The 15,839-nt window shown below is 49.2% G+C and overlaps 1 protein-coding gene across 1 annotated transcript in view; it reads left to right on the top strand.

Annotated features, from left to right (window-relative positions):
• The first annotated feature begins 202 nt into the window (after positions 1–202).
• The window catches only part of LOC113956954 (cat eye syndrome critical region protein 2), a 97,182-nt gene continuing 81,545 nt past the window's right edge, over positions 203–15,839 (top strand). The window contains 1 exon segment of the mRNA XM_027664043.1: positions 203–311. The gene's annotated coding sequence lies outside the window, so the exon portion shown is untranslated.

Genomic DNA, 15,839 nt, shown 5'->3' with positions numbered 1-15,839 from the left:
CCGCTGAGCGGCGTGTGGCGCCGGGGGGCGGGCGGAGCCGCAGCGCCGAGCGGCGGCACCGCCACACGCAGCCGCCCGCGGAGTGAGGGGAGGCAGCGACCGAGCGGGCTGGACGGCGGCCGCGGGAGATGTGCCCGGAGGAGGACGGCGGCTGCGGCGGCGGCGGCGGCGGCAGCGTAGCCGGCACCGGCGGCCCCGAGGCGGCGGCGGTGGCGCTGGACGAGCTCCGCTCCTGGTGGGAAGTCCCGGCCATCGCGCACTTTTGCTCGCTCTTCCGCACCGCCTTCCGCCTGCCCGACTTCGAGATCGAGGTGAGAGCCCCCCGCGGGCGCCGCTCCCCGTCCCGCCGTGTCCGCTCCCCCGCCGCCCGGCGGGTCCCGCACGCCGCTCCCCGGTCCCGCCCGTGGGGCGGGGGGCGCTCCCGTGGCCCCGGCGAGCCGCTGGGTCCCGGCGCGGTGCAGCGCGGGGGTCTCCGCTCCGCTCCCGGCGGACCCGGCAACTTCCCCGTCGCTCCCGGGAGCGCCCGCAAACTTTCGGCGCGGCCGTCCCGGGGCGGGAGCCCTCCGGGTCCGGGGGCTGCGGGGCGCACGGCGGGGGCGGCCGCGGGCGGAGCGGGGCCGGGCCGCATTGTTCGGCCGGGCCGGTGTCCGCACACAAAGGTGGCGGGGGGACGGAGCCGGCCACGGGTCCCCCGTGCCCAAAATGGTGGCGGCGAGGGGCGGGCCCGGCCCGGTGACCCCCCACCTCTCCCGGGGGTACCGGCGGCTGTTGTTGGGGGGATTCCCCGGCGCCGCTCCGCCCGTGCACGAGTCGGCCCCTTTTGTTGGGGGGAAGGGGGAGGGGGGTGTCGGTCCCCACCTAGCCGGTGCCGGCGCGGGGTGGGGGGCGCGGAGGGTCGCGCCGAGCCTTTCTCCCGCATCCCGGCGAGGCCGGAGGGCTCCGCGGGGCTCCGCTCATTGTGCGGCTCCGCGGAGCCTCGGGGGAAGCGGCGGTGCCTTCACCACCGCCCCTGTCCCCCACGGAGGGAACGGAACGCGCTCGGCTTTCGTGCCCTTCTTACCCGTTTTCCTCTGTAACTTTCCTGTGCGGGTCGTTTTTTTTTTATTATTATTATTTGTTTATTTTATTTTGATTCTTATTTTCGTATGCGCGCAGTTAGCGTCCCGTAAATATTTTGTGCGCTGGCCGCAAATGTTACAAGCAAAGTGTGTCCTGGTAGGAAATCTTTTGTGCTTGCTGTGAAAAGCTATTCTTGCCAGCGCGTTGGCAATAAACCGGGTGAATAACGTGGTGGCGTGTGTTTTTTAAAGGCAGTAATTGCCCCGTGAATGCAAATTCCAGAGATGCTTAAAAGTTCTATGGGATGCGCGAAGCCCTAAAGAGCAAAACTCCTCGAGCAGGATGTGAATTTCTGAAGAGGGGGAATCCCTTATGCGGTACGAAATCTTGAAAGGGGATAAGGTCTCTCAATGATGCAACTTCTTGCGAAAGGGAACTCCCCTCCCCCTCCTATTGATGCCAAACCATTAAAGGGGGGAGGCTCTCCGGGCCCAGCAGCGCAAAGTCTTGAAGGAACCTGAATTTACAATGATAAAAGGGCCAAGGCACTAGCCTTTCACCTTTGGAGGCAATTAGCATCTGGCTTGCTTCACAAATGAAGTAAATGTGGGCTCCCCTTTGGTTCCCGGAGCACGCTTAGGCTGGGGGAGTTAACATCATCACTCGGAACAAATTAACTTGCTTTTTTTGGGGGGATGCCCGGGAGGAGGAGGAGGAGTGCGAGCGGGTTGTTGCCGGGGGTGTTGCAGAGGAGAAGCAGCACACCGAAAACGTCGCCAAAAAACTCCCTGCGCGTGGATGGCCTGCAGCGCTTGGCAGAAACGGGTTTTAAAGAATGGCATTTGTCCGAGGGACGGTGGAAATTGCGGTTAAAATCGGGATGCTGCGAGAGGACGGATGCGGCTGTCAGAACTCTGCATCTTCAGGCACGTGGAGTAAATCTCCTTCCCCGGCACAGTGTGAGCAGCCAGCACAAGCAGTTTCAAAAGTTGCTGTTCCTTGAAGCTCACCATCTTGTTACCAGGTCTTGCCTGCTGTAGTCGTTCCAGTCTCATCACTGGTTTCAGGGCTATCTGAGAACGGATTTGCACAAAGAGCTTGCTCAGACAGTTCACAGTGTGAAGCCAGTGGCCAGCGATGGAACTTACACTTTTTTCTAAGAGTGCCGCTCTGATATTTTTTTTTATTTGGTTGCATAAAGAAGGCTTCTCCCACGGTTTTGGACTTAATAATGCCAGTGCCCCTTCTGGCTGTCTCACTGCTACATCTGAGGTGTGCTTTGAGTTTCAGGGGTGTCTGAATAAAATGGAGGTGGCTGTTTTTCTAGGGACTTGGGGAGACTCGAGGCACATAGTCAGAGGAAATAAAACACTAGACAGCCATCAAAAATTAAAACTGTGCTCATCTGCAAGTGATATTTTCTTGCTATAGCTTTGGTTATTGTGGGGAGGTGTGCTTGTGGCTGAACACCAGCAGTCTGAGAAGTGAGTGCCTCTTCCCTCAAAAGTTACTGTCCCTCATGGGTAACCCAGGGGTGACTGCTCCAGTCCATTTGGATGCAGAATAAAACAGGTGCTCTGAGTGAATCTGTGTACGTGGAAGGAGAAATGGAGATCTTGGGCTCAGAGGGTTTCAGCTGGAGGATGGTCATGCTCAAAGTCCTCAAGCTTCACAGCTGAAGTTTGTCCAACTCTGCCCAGTATCTCTGAGGGATGGCCTCACTCTGGATGCAGCTGGCTCTTCTTGGAGGACGTTCTCTTCTTCCTAGGAGGTCTGAGTTCCTCTGAACTTAAATCCTGGCTAGTGGCTTTTTTTTCCATTTTTCTGATACCAGTGCCTCTCCAGTGGGGAGTTTGGTGCTAAACTCTTACAACATCATTATGAAAAGCAAAAGTTTTAGACAAGCCTTAATTCTGATTAAAACAAATATCCCCTGGTCTCACCCTCCCTCTGATTTCAGCAGGCAGGTGAGGTTAAGGTTACCCTGCTACAGTCTCTGCAGTCCCCAAACCGGAAAGAAACTGATCTTCCGATATGTTTGTGTTCTGATATGGTGTTCTGTTGTTTTGGGTTTGTTTGTTTGTTTGTTTGTTTTTTAAAGGTGTAGCTATTTTTTTTCTCCTTTCCCCACCCCGTTCTTTTTTTTCTTCTGGTGGGTCTGTCCATAGCTAGCTGGAAGGCTCTGTAATGATAGGCCATCTGGACCCATCCCTCCCATGCTGAGCAGATTTGCTGATGGTATTTGAGAAGTTTGGGGTCTTTGGTAGTACAGAGAGGCAGCATGGAGCTCTTTTTCTTTTTTTCCCCCTCCCTTTCCAAATTCAAACCCTTCACCCTCTACTTATTGGCGCAGAAGAAAGTGAAGCTTCCAGGTGCAGGGCTGCCGTCTGCAGCTGGATGGCAGAAACCTGGGAAGCAGATGTTTTGTTTTTTCTTTTTGCTGGACCATTGCATAGCCACAGACTACAGGGAAGGGGTGTCCAAAGAGAAAGCAGCGCATCCATCAGGCCGGACCCTGGGCATTGTTCGGGAGGGGGTGGGCACAGCTGGCCCTCATGCTGGCTCTGGCAGATGCAGGCGCCTGACGAGGCGCAGGGCTCCTCTTTTCAAATTTCTGCTGCAGCATCACCCGGCGATGGGCTCAGGAGGGGTTCAGCTACCGCCAGCAGGTCAAAAGTTCAGTGGGACAGGAGCGGGTGCTTCGGGACGTGTTCGGCTTCATGCCGTGTTTTTACATGGATCTGAGGATGCCAGAGAGCACTTCTGCCTTCTGGGGTGAGATTTTTTTTTTTTTCCCCCTCCTCCCCTTTTAAATGGCTGCCTTGTCAGCCATCTGCTGTACAGAACTTTCATGCCACTTCAGAAGTGGGGTTTTAGTTGTGTTGGCTTGGTTGCTGTGGTGCATTTCTTGGTGGTTTGTAAAATCACATAATAACAAAATGGGTAAGGTTGCAAGGGACCACAGCAGGTCATCTGATCCAACCTCCCTGCATCAAAAAAATTCTGTATCAAATGTGTTTGTCCTTATCTGCTCTAACAGCACTCCAGTGGGAGAAGGTGAGGCTGTGTGGGTTATGTCATTTTTTTTCGGTAGTCATTTCCTTGATGGACAGAAAGGACGCTTTCCACAGTCAAGTTAGTGCAGGTGATGATAGGGAATGATTTGTTTCCCTCTTCAAGACTGGACTCTAATATGGGACACCTCTCGTGACAAAGTGTCTCCTGGCCACGTGCCCTCCCCTCTGCAACTGAAATATCCTCCCGACAGCTGTAGGGATTGTTTGTATCAAAAATATTAGGAGAATATTTAACGTTTTCAACTGTATTTCAGCACAACTTGAAAACACTGGACAGGAGCCAGTGTGGCGTGGCCACCCAGCTCTTTGGCATGTGCTCTCAGGAGCTGTGGACTCAAACATTTAGGAACTTCTGTCTGGGTAGGTCGAGGGGAGGTGACTTTCCAGAACGTGCTTGAAAATAGTCAAAACATTGTTGTTAACTTAGTTTATTTGGAAAAGGGGGAAAAGCCACATTACACAGGGAAAACATAAATCTTTTCCTGTGGTTTTTAAAAGCGCCTTTGGGCAAATTGCCTCTGCTGTTAACTTCACTGTGGCTTTAAGATGCTTTTCCTTGCCTCTTGCCCCTTCCTGGCACTTCAGGCTCTGGCTCTGCCTTTAGGTACATTCCTCCCACCCACAGGCAGGGCACTGCTGCTCTTGCCCACCTTTTTCCTCCTGTAGTGTGGTATCTACCATGTCGGTTCTTGAACAGGCTCTTTCTGTCAGGAATATTATGTGGCTGTTAGAAACTGCTCCCTCGGGTCCCCCAAGAGGAGGAAGAGTGCAGAGAGAGAGAGAGGTGGAGAAGGAGAGAGCAAAGAACAGGCTTTCTTCTATCTGTGCAAACCAGATACAGCTTTAAAAGAAAAAAAAATCGATGTGTTAAACAGAGTGTTAGAATTTTAATACTTTGAAAAAATGTTTCCTAGTGAGGACAGGATGGCCAAATATACTTTGACCTCCACTGTCCTGTCATGTTAGGTCCTGCTGAAAATTCTTAGTGGAGCCCCTTGCTCTGCCCTTTGGGTGTGTCCTATGTGATCTGTGACACCAAAATGGCACAACCTTCCTGTTCTGTCAGTGGTTTGTATGGGGTTAATTGCACAGACAGTGTGGTACAGTACCCATGTGTAATGTCTATTGGTGCCTCATCCTGTTCTGTGATAGTTGAGATGGTCAGGTAGTTTCTGATCAGAGGAATTTAATTAAGATCCATGCGACAAGTAGGTGGTGCAAGCTGATGAAAATGTTGGTGAATTCATGCAGGTCGGCTCTGTTCCTTTGGGGTAATTCTGAGTTGTTTAAACGCTTTTTCAGTAGAATAGTTCAGGCATTGGGATGTCCAGCCCTCTTGCCATTTTCCTGTTAATGGTAGTCAACATTAAAATGGAAGGGAGTGGATAGTGACTGTCTTGAAACAACAGTGAACAATAGATCTGCTGGCTAAAACTTCACTCTCATGTGATGCACCTTGCTTTAGGAAAAACAAATTGAGGAAAGGTACAGTAATTGGCAGTGCAGGGAGAGGTGCTTTACAGAGAGTAGACAGGGTTGGAAAAAATTAGTGGAATTCAAACATACTGAAAAAAAAGTGTTGGTCCCGTTATGTGGAGAGACCTGTTTATGGACTGCTGTGTGAATTTGGCTTTTATACCACAGTCACTCTGTAATGGCTCTGCTTCCCCTGGGCAGCATCAGCTTCATCAGAGTAGAGGCTGTGAACTGGGTGTTTGTTGTCTGAAAATCAAGCTTAAAAACAAAGAAAACAGGGGAGTTAACACTGGTTTTATTGTTCTTTCTACCTGTCCCATCCACTGTTTGTTTTAGTTGCTTCAGTGCCCCATCCCGCTCTCCATTTCTGTTCCAGCACCAGTTCTTACTTGCCTGGTCTTCACTTTTGCTGCCTTAGTTATTCTGTTCATAATAGAATCATTAACACTCTACATGTCAGTGTTGGGCTCTAGAGTTCATTGAGATTAATGGAGGGGTGAGGCAGGGAGATACTTCTCAGAGCTGTTGTTTCAAGTGGTCTGCAAATTGGGAAGCATTGTATCAGTTTCCATTTCAAATGCAAGTCACATCTTTCCCAACTGTAGATCTTAAACTTTTAAACAAGTGTTTACATTTTACATAATGATACTCTAGTGTAATTGGATGCAAAGGGGGGGGAAAAAAAGGAATAGGTAGTTCAGGAGGCTGATATATGAGTTAAAACGTTATCTTAAGCCTATGAAAAGAAACAAGAAGTGACTGCACGAAGCCGAGGGGTGTCTGAACAATGGATAAGGAAGGTTATTTTGACAGCAGCATTTCGAATGGATCTGAGTTAGGTGACAGGGGAGTTGGGGTAAGACTGTAGCAGTCGAAGGCAGAAGAGAAAGAGGAATACGATAAGAATTTCAGGGATTTGGATGGAGCACATGGGGGTTGATGTTACAGATTTTGTGATGTTGGTATAAGCAATTCTTCTGCTAGCACAGCTGACACTGAAATTCATGCCTGGTGTTAACTGAAATGTTTGTGCACCCACAAGTTTAACCGTTTAATCTGAATGTATTTAGAAACAGATTTGAGATAATCATGTGCAAGTCTTTCCCCACCAGGAAAAAAATAATGTTTTGTGTAGGAGCTTAAATATGACTTCGCAGTTTGCTTTGTTCAAGAAGATCCGAGTACCACAAACCTGTGCCAATTCAATCAGACGATTTAAACTTCTGCATAGCGCATCTTAATTAGGACTCAGAAGTTTGTTACTTTAGGAATTTGCTGTAACCGAACTAGCTAGAAGTAACACCTTTTAAAGTGTTGCAGCTTTATGTGTAGACCTGCTTAACTGCGGTCTTTCTCTCCCGCGCATAATGCCGGCAGAGCTGTGCCATTCTGCCCCTGGCATCTGTTAAGTGCCTGCATGAAGGGTGAAGAATTAACTTTTGTAATGGCAATCGATGCTTTCATAGACTTCTTTCAGGCAAAAATCTCCTCAAGAAAAGGGCTGTAGGTAGAAATGACAACAGCCAAAGAGTTAAAATTCCCGAATTAAAAGTTTATCGTGTAAACCTTATCGTAGGTAGGTATGATTTTTTTTTTTTTTAATTTTTTCCCCCCCTCCTCGTTACCAGAAGCAACAGCATCTGCTGTGGTGGTGGGAACAATGCAGCCTAGTGATTCCTCCTTCCTTACAGTAGAGAATCCTGTTAAACACACAAGGCTGTGCCTCAGAGTGTATCCTTTCAGCAGGCTTGTTCCTTTTAATGGGTGCCCATTCCTGGGGTCTCCATTGTTTCACCAACAATAGCACTAGGGGCAGCTGATTTGGTTGACAGAAAATGCGTTAATTTAACAGATCTATTCCCTTTAGCCGGTCTCCTTCCTATTGTGCCCCAGTTCTCCCCCAGTTCCTGGGGAGGAGGGCCTCGAGAGCAGGGTCTGTTAGGTGGAAGGCTCCTGCAATTAGGAGGGGTTTGCAGCCTTTTGTGTGAGGAACAGAAAACAGCTGATGGGGAAAAGTGGTGCTAGTGCAGTTCGCTTACTGCCAGAACACTCATTTTTCTGCTTTTTGGGGGGGCTTTATAGACTGCCTTTACAAGAGGTGGGGGAATAACTCGACTCTGTGCTGATGGCAGTCAAGGTCTTTGCTCAGAGGTGGTCTTGCAGCCCAGTGTGGCAACTCCTTTCAGAGCTGGCTCAACTTCCTGACCAACTCTTTATATCCTGTAAATGCTTAGCTAAAACACGAGCTTTCCACTAAAAAAGTAAAGCTGCTGGTCTTATCCGGGGTAGGACTGCTGAGGGCTGGCTGGAGAAGGCAATATGTAAAGTTTATGCCAAGTTGTTTGAAACATGAGAGGCATAATGGTCCTCAGGGACCCCTACCCCAGGCCAGGCCACCAGTTTTGGGACTGGTCTTATTTAAAACAGTGCAAGCTCTTCACCCTAGATGCACTTACACTGGTTCAGCTCCTCCCTATATTAATGTACCTTAATTCAGCAGTGGAGGGGGTTGTCTTTGTTGGTTTTTACATCAGTGTGGTCAATCTGGCATGTTCTGCCTGGTGGGAAGGAGGGCACATGCGCTGCTGAGGGGCAGTGAAACCCAAAGCTTTGCTCTTGGGGGCTGCCGGCTGCCAGAAGCATCTTGGCTGCCAGAAAGAATATCTCGCTCCCTTTCAAGCCCTCGCCTCAGCCACGCTTCTGACTCTGTGGTTTGCCCCTTCCCTGGCACCATCCCAGCTGCTCCCTGGGTCCTGGCCGGGCTTTTGCGGGGGTTGTAGTTCCGTGGTGGGAGCGGGACCTCCTGCTCTTGATGGCTGCAAAGCTGCCAGGTCAATCCGCTGTGGCTCTTGAAACTCTAGCCTTAGTTTAGTTCTGGTTGCTGGGGCTGGTGATGTAAAAGGAGCTCTGGAGGGTCTTTTTCCTCCTCGTTGGTGAAGCCATTAATTCTTTGGCTCTTTCTTTCCAGCTAAGCCTGCTGTAAAGGGGCTGGAGCTTTGTACGGCTGAAGGGTTGGAAGGCAGAGCTGGTATTCTCCTTTCTGGTGAGCCCTGTATGTAGGGAGTTGTGTGGCAGCAAAAATGCTTATATATCCATTACACAAGGCAAAGAGGGTTGTGGTTGGAGGCTTTTTTTTTTTTTTCCTTGCTTGGGTTTTTTTGTTTGTTTTAGGAGGTAAAGGGTGAGAGTTCACTTAAAGAGCTTGACTCTTAATAGAGCTTGTCATTGTTGCTAATATAAAACAAATGATGAGCATGGGAGAGGAGTCAAAGGCTCCCTCTTCTGGTGTGCTGGGAAGGTTTAAATACTGAAAAATAAGCGAGGAAAAAGACCCCTTCCGTGCTTTCCTGTGTTATTTTGAGACCTCACTTAGGCCTAACCCTTATTGGCCCACCACATAAGTTTCTTCATGTCCCCTGAATAAGTAGCATTAAGGAGTCTCTGTAACAGTGAAACGCATTTTCAAATGCAAACTACAAATGTACTTGCAAGTAGAAGTGGTTTCGGAAGGGTCCCCAACCTGAACATGGAAGATAGCAACTCTGCCCATCCTCGCATCTGGCATTTCTCAGTGCTTCTCTTTGCTTCTCCTCCTTTCTGCATCCTCCCCTTGCAAAGATCACGTGGTGTCCATGCAGCTTCCAGGCCACATGTGTGCACTGGCATGTAAACATGTTTGGGATGATTCCAGGGGCCAAGTATGCTGAGCACTCTCTCTAAGAAAGCGTGTCCAAGGCTCCAGCACTCCTGTTGCTTTAGGTTGAGTCAGTCCAGAATTCAAAACTTATTAATGGTTGGTTGATGGAGAAATGCGCACAAGGGGTTTGTTGGGATTTTTAGATGGATTTTCTAAAAATCATTTTATAAAGTGCTGTACCTCTGAAATCAATAGGATTTCTGGGCATTAGAGAAGGGACTTTTTTTTTTCTTTCATGTCTTATTTTTTCACCGGAGAGTTGGACATCACGTGGCCATTTTCCCTGTGTTGTTAGTGTGGACTCATGAGCAGAGTCTGGTGGAAACCGAGGACATCAATTCTCGAGCCTCCTTCCCATGACAGCTCCTGCCACCGTCACGGATGGCAGTAAAACTGCTCACCCGGATTAAAAACCGCAACACTTTTTTTCTTCAAAGTGAGCTATGTCTAACCAGAAGCAGTTCCCCCAGCCAGCTCCCTCCACAGCCCCACAAAAGGGTTGTGCCGGCATGACTGAAGCAATGGCACAGGAATGGAAACAGGCAGCGGGGAGGGGAAGGGCTTTTTATAGCTGACACTTCTGGTGAAAGAAGCGCTTATCGCAGTGCAGCCCTGGGTAGCAGGTGGAGTGAGCCTGCACAGGTAACAAGAGGTCATGCAGCCATGAGGGCACCTGGGGAAGAACCCTTATCAGCCTCTCTAAAAGGGTTTTGGGCTGTATCAAGCCTTGCTATATTTCTTTTTTTCTTTTTTTTTTTTTTTTTTAAAAGTTAACATTCTGGTTAGAAAAAGTTTTAAACTGAAGTTGGATGGTGAGCCTGTAAATCGTTCCTTTCAAAGTCAGTCCTGAACATGCAGTTGAAATCATGTTGAAACTTCACTGTAGCCGAAAGTCCTGCACAAAAGCAGAATAGCACAAAACCCTTCCTTAGAAATTCAGGCTTTTCTTTAAAAGCAAAACAAACCTCCAGAAAGGTTTCCCTGAGGCTCTGGTCACCCAGCAATGCAGATATCTATCCATCAGGATTTGTTTGCCTGTGCTGAAGAGGCTGGAGCAGCTTGCCTTGTCGGACAGGGCAGCCATGTAGAATAAACAGGGAATAGCAGTCTCGGTTTCCTTTCTTTCAGCCCGATACAAGGTGCCGAGGCACTGAAGACTATTTTGCCCTTAAGATAATTGTGTGTTGGAGAGGATCAAAGGGCTTGAGGGGGTTTTTTTGGTTGAAAAGGGATTTTCTCCATGGACAGCTGCAGTAGTGCATTAGTAGTGCAATGGATTATCTTTCCATGATCTGTAGGATCTCAACCAGCTATCGAGGGGCCCCGCTGAAGGCTGCTGCTTGGGGGAGGCAGAGTGAAAGTCTCCTGTAACAGGGAGACCTGTAATGCCTGGGAGCTCGGACCACTTGACTCCCCCTGCCCCAGCAGGGCGGGTGGTGCTGGATATTCTTAGACTGCAGATAGTGCTGGGAGCATGGGGAAAGGGAGCCCAGCTCTGGGTTATGACTAACTGCAGCTGATGCCCTGCATCCACCCTGCTCTCTGATGGAAGTGCTTATTAAGGAATGTGAGAAGCAGAGCTGATTCCAGCTGCTGTGGCATCCCGTAAAGGGCAGTGTGTAATTTGGGAGGGTGTTGCGAGTCCCTTCGTGGAACAAACTACTCTCTGTAGTAAACATCTGACCTGCCCAATGCCTGGACTTTCTCATTTTGGGAAGTTTTGGATGATGGCTGATCTGCAAATAGCCATGGCATTGAGAGGATGTCCCTTCTCATGCCTGGATGTGTATCAGTATCCTTACTCTGTGCTTTTCGGTGGGGGAAGGCGATGCATCTGGCCTGACTGTAACAAGGGTGGCAAGAGGGGATGGGACAGGGCTTGGTGCTATCAAAGGTGGAGATCAGGTCACACTGTGCCCCCCTGACACAGTTTCAGGGCCGGGGGATGAGGGGGCTGGAATGTGCAGGGCGGCAGAGCTGTCAAGGAATGCAGGTCCCCAGGTGGCCACTTCAGTCGCTTGTGCTTAAGTTGGGCTCAAATTGCATCTGTGTGCTGGTTAATGAGTGTTGGGGCAGCTCTGCCCTGGCAGGTTCTCCTGTGTGCACATCCTCAGGTAGCAGGATGCCAGAAAGAGAGGGGTGACAATAGTGTCTTGGGAGGCAATAAACTCAACTCCTCAGCGTTTTTTTGAATTTTCTGCTGACTTTAATCATGGAAGTTTTGTCACTTTTTGACTGGTTTTATTTTCGTGACTAGTGAAGCACAAGCTGGGATGAACCCAGCTTTGAATTTCAGGGCTGAGTTTTTTTCGGGACAGGCAGTTGGAAAGACTTGTCTTTTTTTGTAAGCAGGACTGGTTTCAGAATTAAAGGATGAACATGGACCGCCATATGATGTTGTGTTGTTTTTCCTTGGAGTACCAACTCCAGTTTATAATCATTGCCTAGTCCATAGCCAGTTGGCAGGAAGGCTGCTGTGAAGGGATTGATTATTAGTGGATGCTTCATTGTGCTCTCCAATCCTTTCTTGATCTAACCAGTTTCCTTCATTTGGAATGGCTGTAGTCAGCAGAGAGAAGAGAGGGAGATGTGTCTTCTCTCTCAGCAGCGCTGTTTCATGTTCATGGGATATACTCAGGAAAAAAAGGGCCAACAGAAAGTGTCAGCACTTAAGTGTTCTCATAGAAAGCCAGCGGGCTGGCTGGGGACTGCTCGCAATTTTTCTGTTTCCTCTTGTGATTCTCTCAGTATTTGTTTTCAGAGTGGTGACTTAAAACTTGTGCTTTTTGGTGTTGAGCATCCTGAAGGCTCTGCTCTCTTCCTGGGAAACGCACCGGCAGAGTGGAAACATCATCAGGAAGGAGATCTAGCACTCAGAAATGTGAAGACACACTGGCAGCTGTGGCAACTGGAGCTGAGTTAGCATTTAAACTGGCAGTGAGGACACACAGAAGTACAGATGGAGAAGCACAGGCTGGAGCTTGGACAGCAACATCTGCCAGGCTGCTCGGATAGATGCTGGGATGGTTTGGTTGTGCTGAACCACATCCTGCTGCAGCTCCTCTGATAAACCTGGGCTGGCTAATTAAAAGTTAGCATGTGTGCAGCTATGCAAAATGCAGCCGTGGTGCAGAGGAGTAGCTGGTGCTGCTGTTGGAGAAAGGGAGTTTGAGCTGGGTCTAAGCAGGAGGAGTTGTGCAAGTAAGGGGCCAATGTAGGAGGTGGTGTGTCAGGCTTGGGCTGGGCTGCACATCCTGCCTTCCCTGCCTTGCTGGGCTGAGTCTGAACAGTAGCAGTTGGAAGGGGACAGCTGAGCTAATACTTAAAAGGCAGAGGGGTAGGAGACTCCATGCCAGGTCTTGGAAGTATGATCTTAACCCTCTGCTTATCTCCTCCTTTCCTCCCCCACTCCCAAAGCCCCTCTTGGGCTGTGTGGAAGTGTCCCAGTTCTTGCAGCTGTGTTAATTGTAATGGGTCATTTAGTCCTGAAATCCCTGTTTAAAAGGGGCAAGTCCTTGCCTCGTGTGACAGCTGCCGCCTTGCACTTTTCCCCAGGCTGGAAATAACTGCATATGACACAGGAGCAGAGCGTGGCATGGGGGAGGGAGGAGGGTTTCTGGCTTCCTCTCAGTGCTGTAATGGCTTTGCTGTGTGACTCTTCTCCCATGTGGACCATAGCAGAGCCATGCCCCACATATTTAGCAGATCTCTCAGTTGGCAGTGCCTGGGCAATGCACTAATGGCCTGGTGCTCTCCAGACTCAGGTCGACTGGAGTCTTGCTGTGCATCTGGGAGGGACCAGAGAAGGGACAAGGGATGGTGGTGATGCAGGATGCTTATCTGGAGCATCAGGGAGCCTCTCTGGAACCAATGTGCCTGCCCATTTGGAAGGGGGAGCCTCACTGTTCTGTGCAGAGGCAGAGACAAGGAGAGGGAAGGTGGGAAGATTTCTGCTCCCTGCTCCCATCCCCTCTTCAAAATCCAAAGCTCTGAGCCCATGGAAACCTGGCCAGCTTTTCCTTCTAGCTGAAGAGCTGTCTCCTGATTGGAATGACAGCTTTGAACTGGAAGACATTATTTCATTAGCGTGCTAATCAGATACAGAGATTACCTGATTGGCTACTTAATAATTAAATGAAGTTGCCTGTAATTCTTTGAGCACACACAGAACTAATTAAATTAACCCTTCACTGCCCTGCGTGCCTGGGATGCACTTGTGTGAAATGGAGAGGGCAACTTCCCCAATGTGGGGACTGTGAGCAGAAGGGTGTGGTGGTCATGAAATATCTAGTGCTGAACTGCCAGAGTGCTCTAATCAAGAGCCTTACCAAGAGAGGAGAAGATGACACCCTGTTGTACCCTTCCAGTTTAGTTGGCATTTGGCACACCTGGTGTGTGTTCAGTGTGTCTGGCAATGCTCTATCAACAAATCTCCAAAAGGCCTAGAGAATGCACTGGGCTTATGGAAGTTGCTGCCAAGGCATGTGCTGTAAACCAGCCCGTGGTTTAGTATCACCTGGTGAAACGCTGAGTTTTAGTAAAGAGATACACTTGACAGAGATACACTTGAGGAGAAACAGTCAAGTGGAGACTAGAAGATGTTCTCCCGTCTTTTTGAAGTATTATTCTTCCCCATCCCCACAGGCACACAGCCCCAGACAAGCCAGGTTGTTTCCATGCATTTGGCAGGATTCCACTACTTAAAACTTCTTGTTGACCATCTATTTCTCTCTTCTGCTGCAGTGTCTGCTCGAGGAATTGCATGTTGCACATGCTTACAGGGGTGTATTTCCTATAGTTTGAGGAGGACACAGAAGTCATATCAGTGCCATAACTTTTATTATAGACTGGAAAAAATGTAAAAAGAGTAATGAAGTTTCCTTGTGTTTTCTAGCCCCAGTGTTCTGCCCAAGCTTTCAGCTTCTGTAATGCTAGAGCTGTGGCAGTTTGAAATTTATAGTGAAAGGCTAATTTTTATACTGTGTGAGAATATTGTTACCATGTTGAAGACACTCTGTGTTTGATCATTTCATTGCTAGGGTAAAGAGTCAGCATCTGTAATTTTTTTGTATCCATTTTTAGTACTAAGCACTGGGTTGAGGCAAAGGAAAGCTACCTTATAATAATCCAACTCTCTTCCCTTGCTGCTGCCACTGTCTCCTTCTAGACTTTGCCCATACATGTTAAAATGAAACTGTCAAATTAAGCACATTTCACTGTCATCCAAAGCTAAACTTGGCAGAGAAGAGCCCTTGGACCTTCTGGCCTAAGTTAACCACGGTTGGCTTCAGCTACCCCAGTAAGGAATTGCTGTGTTGTGCAGAACAGCTTTCCCCTTACCCCTGGCCCGTGTTACTGAATCTGTCCTCTTTTCCCCTGAAGATTGGTTGTAGCAGCAGTGCCCTTGGAGTCAGCAGAGGGATAAATATCTTGAGCCACTGCTTTGTCTTTAAAATCTGGCTTTCACATGACAGGCAGCCCGAAATGCCTTCAAAAACAGGTCAGGAGACTGAAGAAAACAGGGAGGATGGGAAACAAAAGGGCAGCTTTCAGGGTAATTAGATGGTTTCAGTGCTCCCTCTGGCAGGGAGCATTCGCTGGTGAGACATGACCCCCTGTGCTGACTCTTTACCTACGGATGTGGGTATGCTGACAGGGTTTGAAGGAAGAGCAGAGGGAAGAGCCAGTGAGCCTTGGGATCATGTGTCCCTATTGATCCCTCCAAGATTTAGCATCTCCACTTCCAAGGGAAGCCATCACACCTGCTCTCCCCACAAGCCGACCTTTGTTGTCCTTTCTGCACACCCCCAAGCCATCCTGCAGCAGAGCCATCCAGAGGGACGTCTCTGGGAAGGTGCTTCCTCCTATTTTGTGAGCCAGTGGGCAGGCACAGGGCTTAAAAGTGTGGGTTTGGGGAAGGCAGGGAAAGTGTGTACAGCACACACAAGTTCAAGCTGGAGCCCAGCTGCAGAGGCCAGTTAGGTATTAGTATTATTAATATTTGATGGTGTCCTGTTGTAAAAGGACAATAAGTAAAGCTAGCAGGTCTGTCAGGCCTGTTGCTGCAGTAAAAATTCAGAGATTTCTGAAACAAAGGATGTTCCAGCGTGTAGTGGAAGTAGCCATTTGAATGCATCTGACCGTAAAGATGCTGCCTGCCAGCAATTTTGATATCGGAGCTTGTGGGACTCACTCCTATGGGTAAAATCAGGCTCTGTCAGACAGAACCTGAATGCTGGAGGTTGGGTTTGGGGATGGAGTTCAGGGAGGCTTTTTACCTCTTGTGTCTTCCTCTTTGTTTTTGTTTATGGGTTTACAAAGTCAGATTAGCATTTCAATGTTGGAGGCGAAAGCCCTTGGGCTGTGGTGGAAGGTGGCCTGATTTAGCCGGTTTGGGATTACTGCTCCTTTCCCAGCAGCCATCCTTCCCTTCCCTTCCCTTCCCTTCCCTTCCCTTCCCTTCCCTTCCCTTCCCTTCCCTTCCCTTCCCTTCCCTTCCCTTCCCTTCCCTTCCCTTCCCTTCCCTTCCC

This window comes from Corapipo altera, unplaced genomic scaffold (genome assembly GCF_003945725.1).
Source record: "Corapipo altera isolate COAL_440 unplaced genomic scaffold, ASM394572v1 1, whole genome shotgun sequence".
NCBI lineage: Eukaryota > Metazoa > Chordata > Aves > Passeriformes > Pipridae > Corapipo > Corapipo altera.
This window is presented reverse-complemented; position numbering and strand designations above follow the sequence as displayed.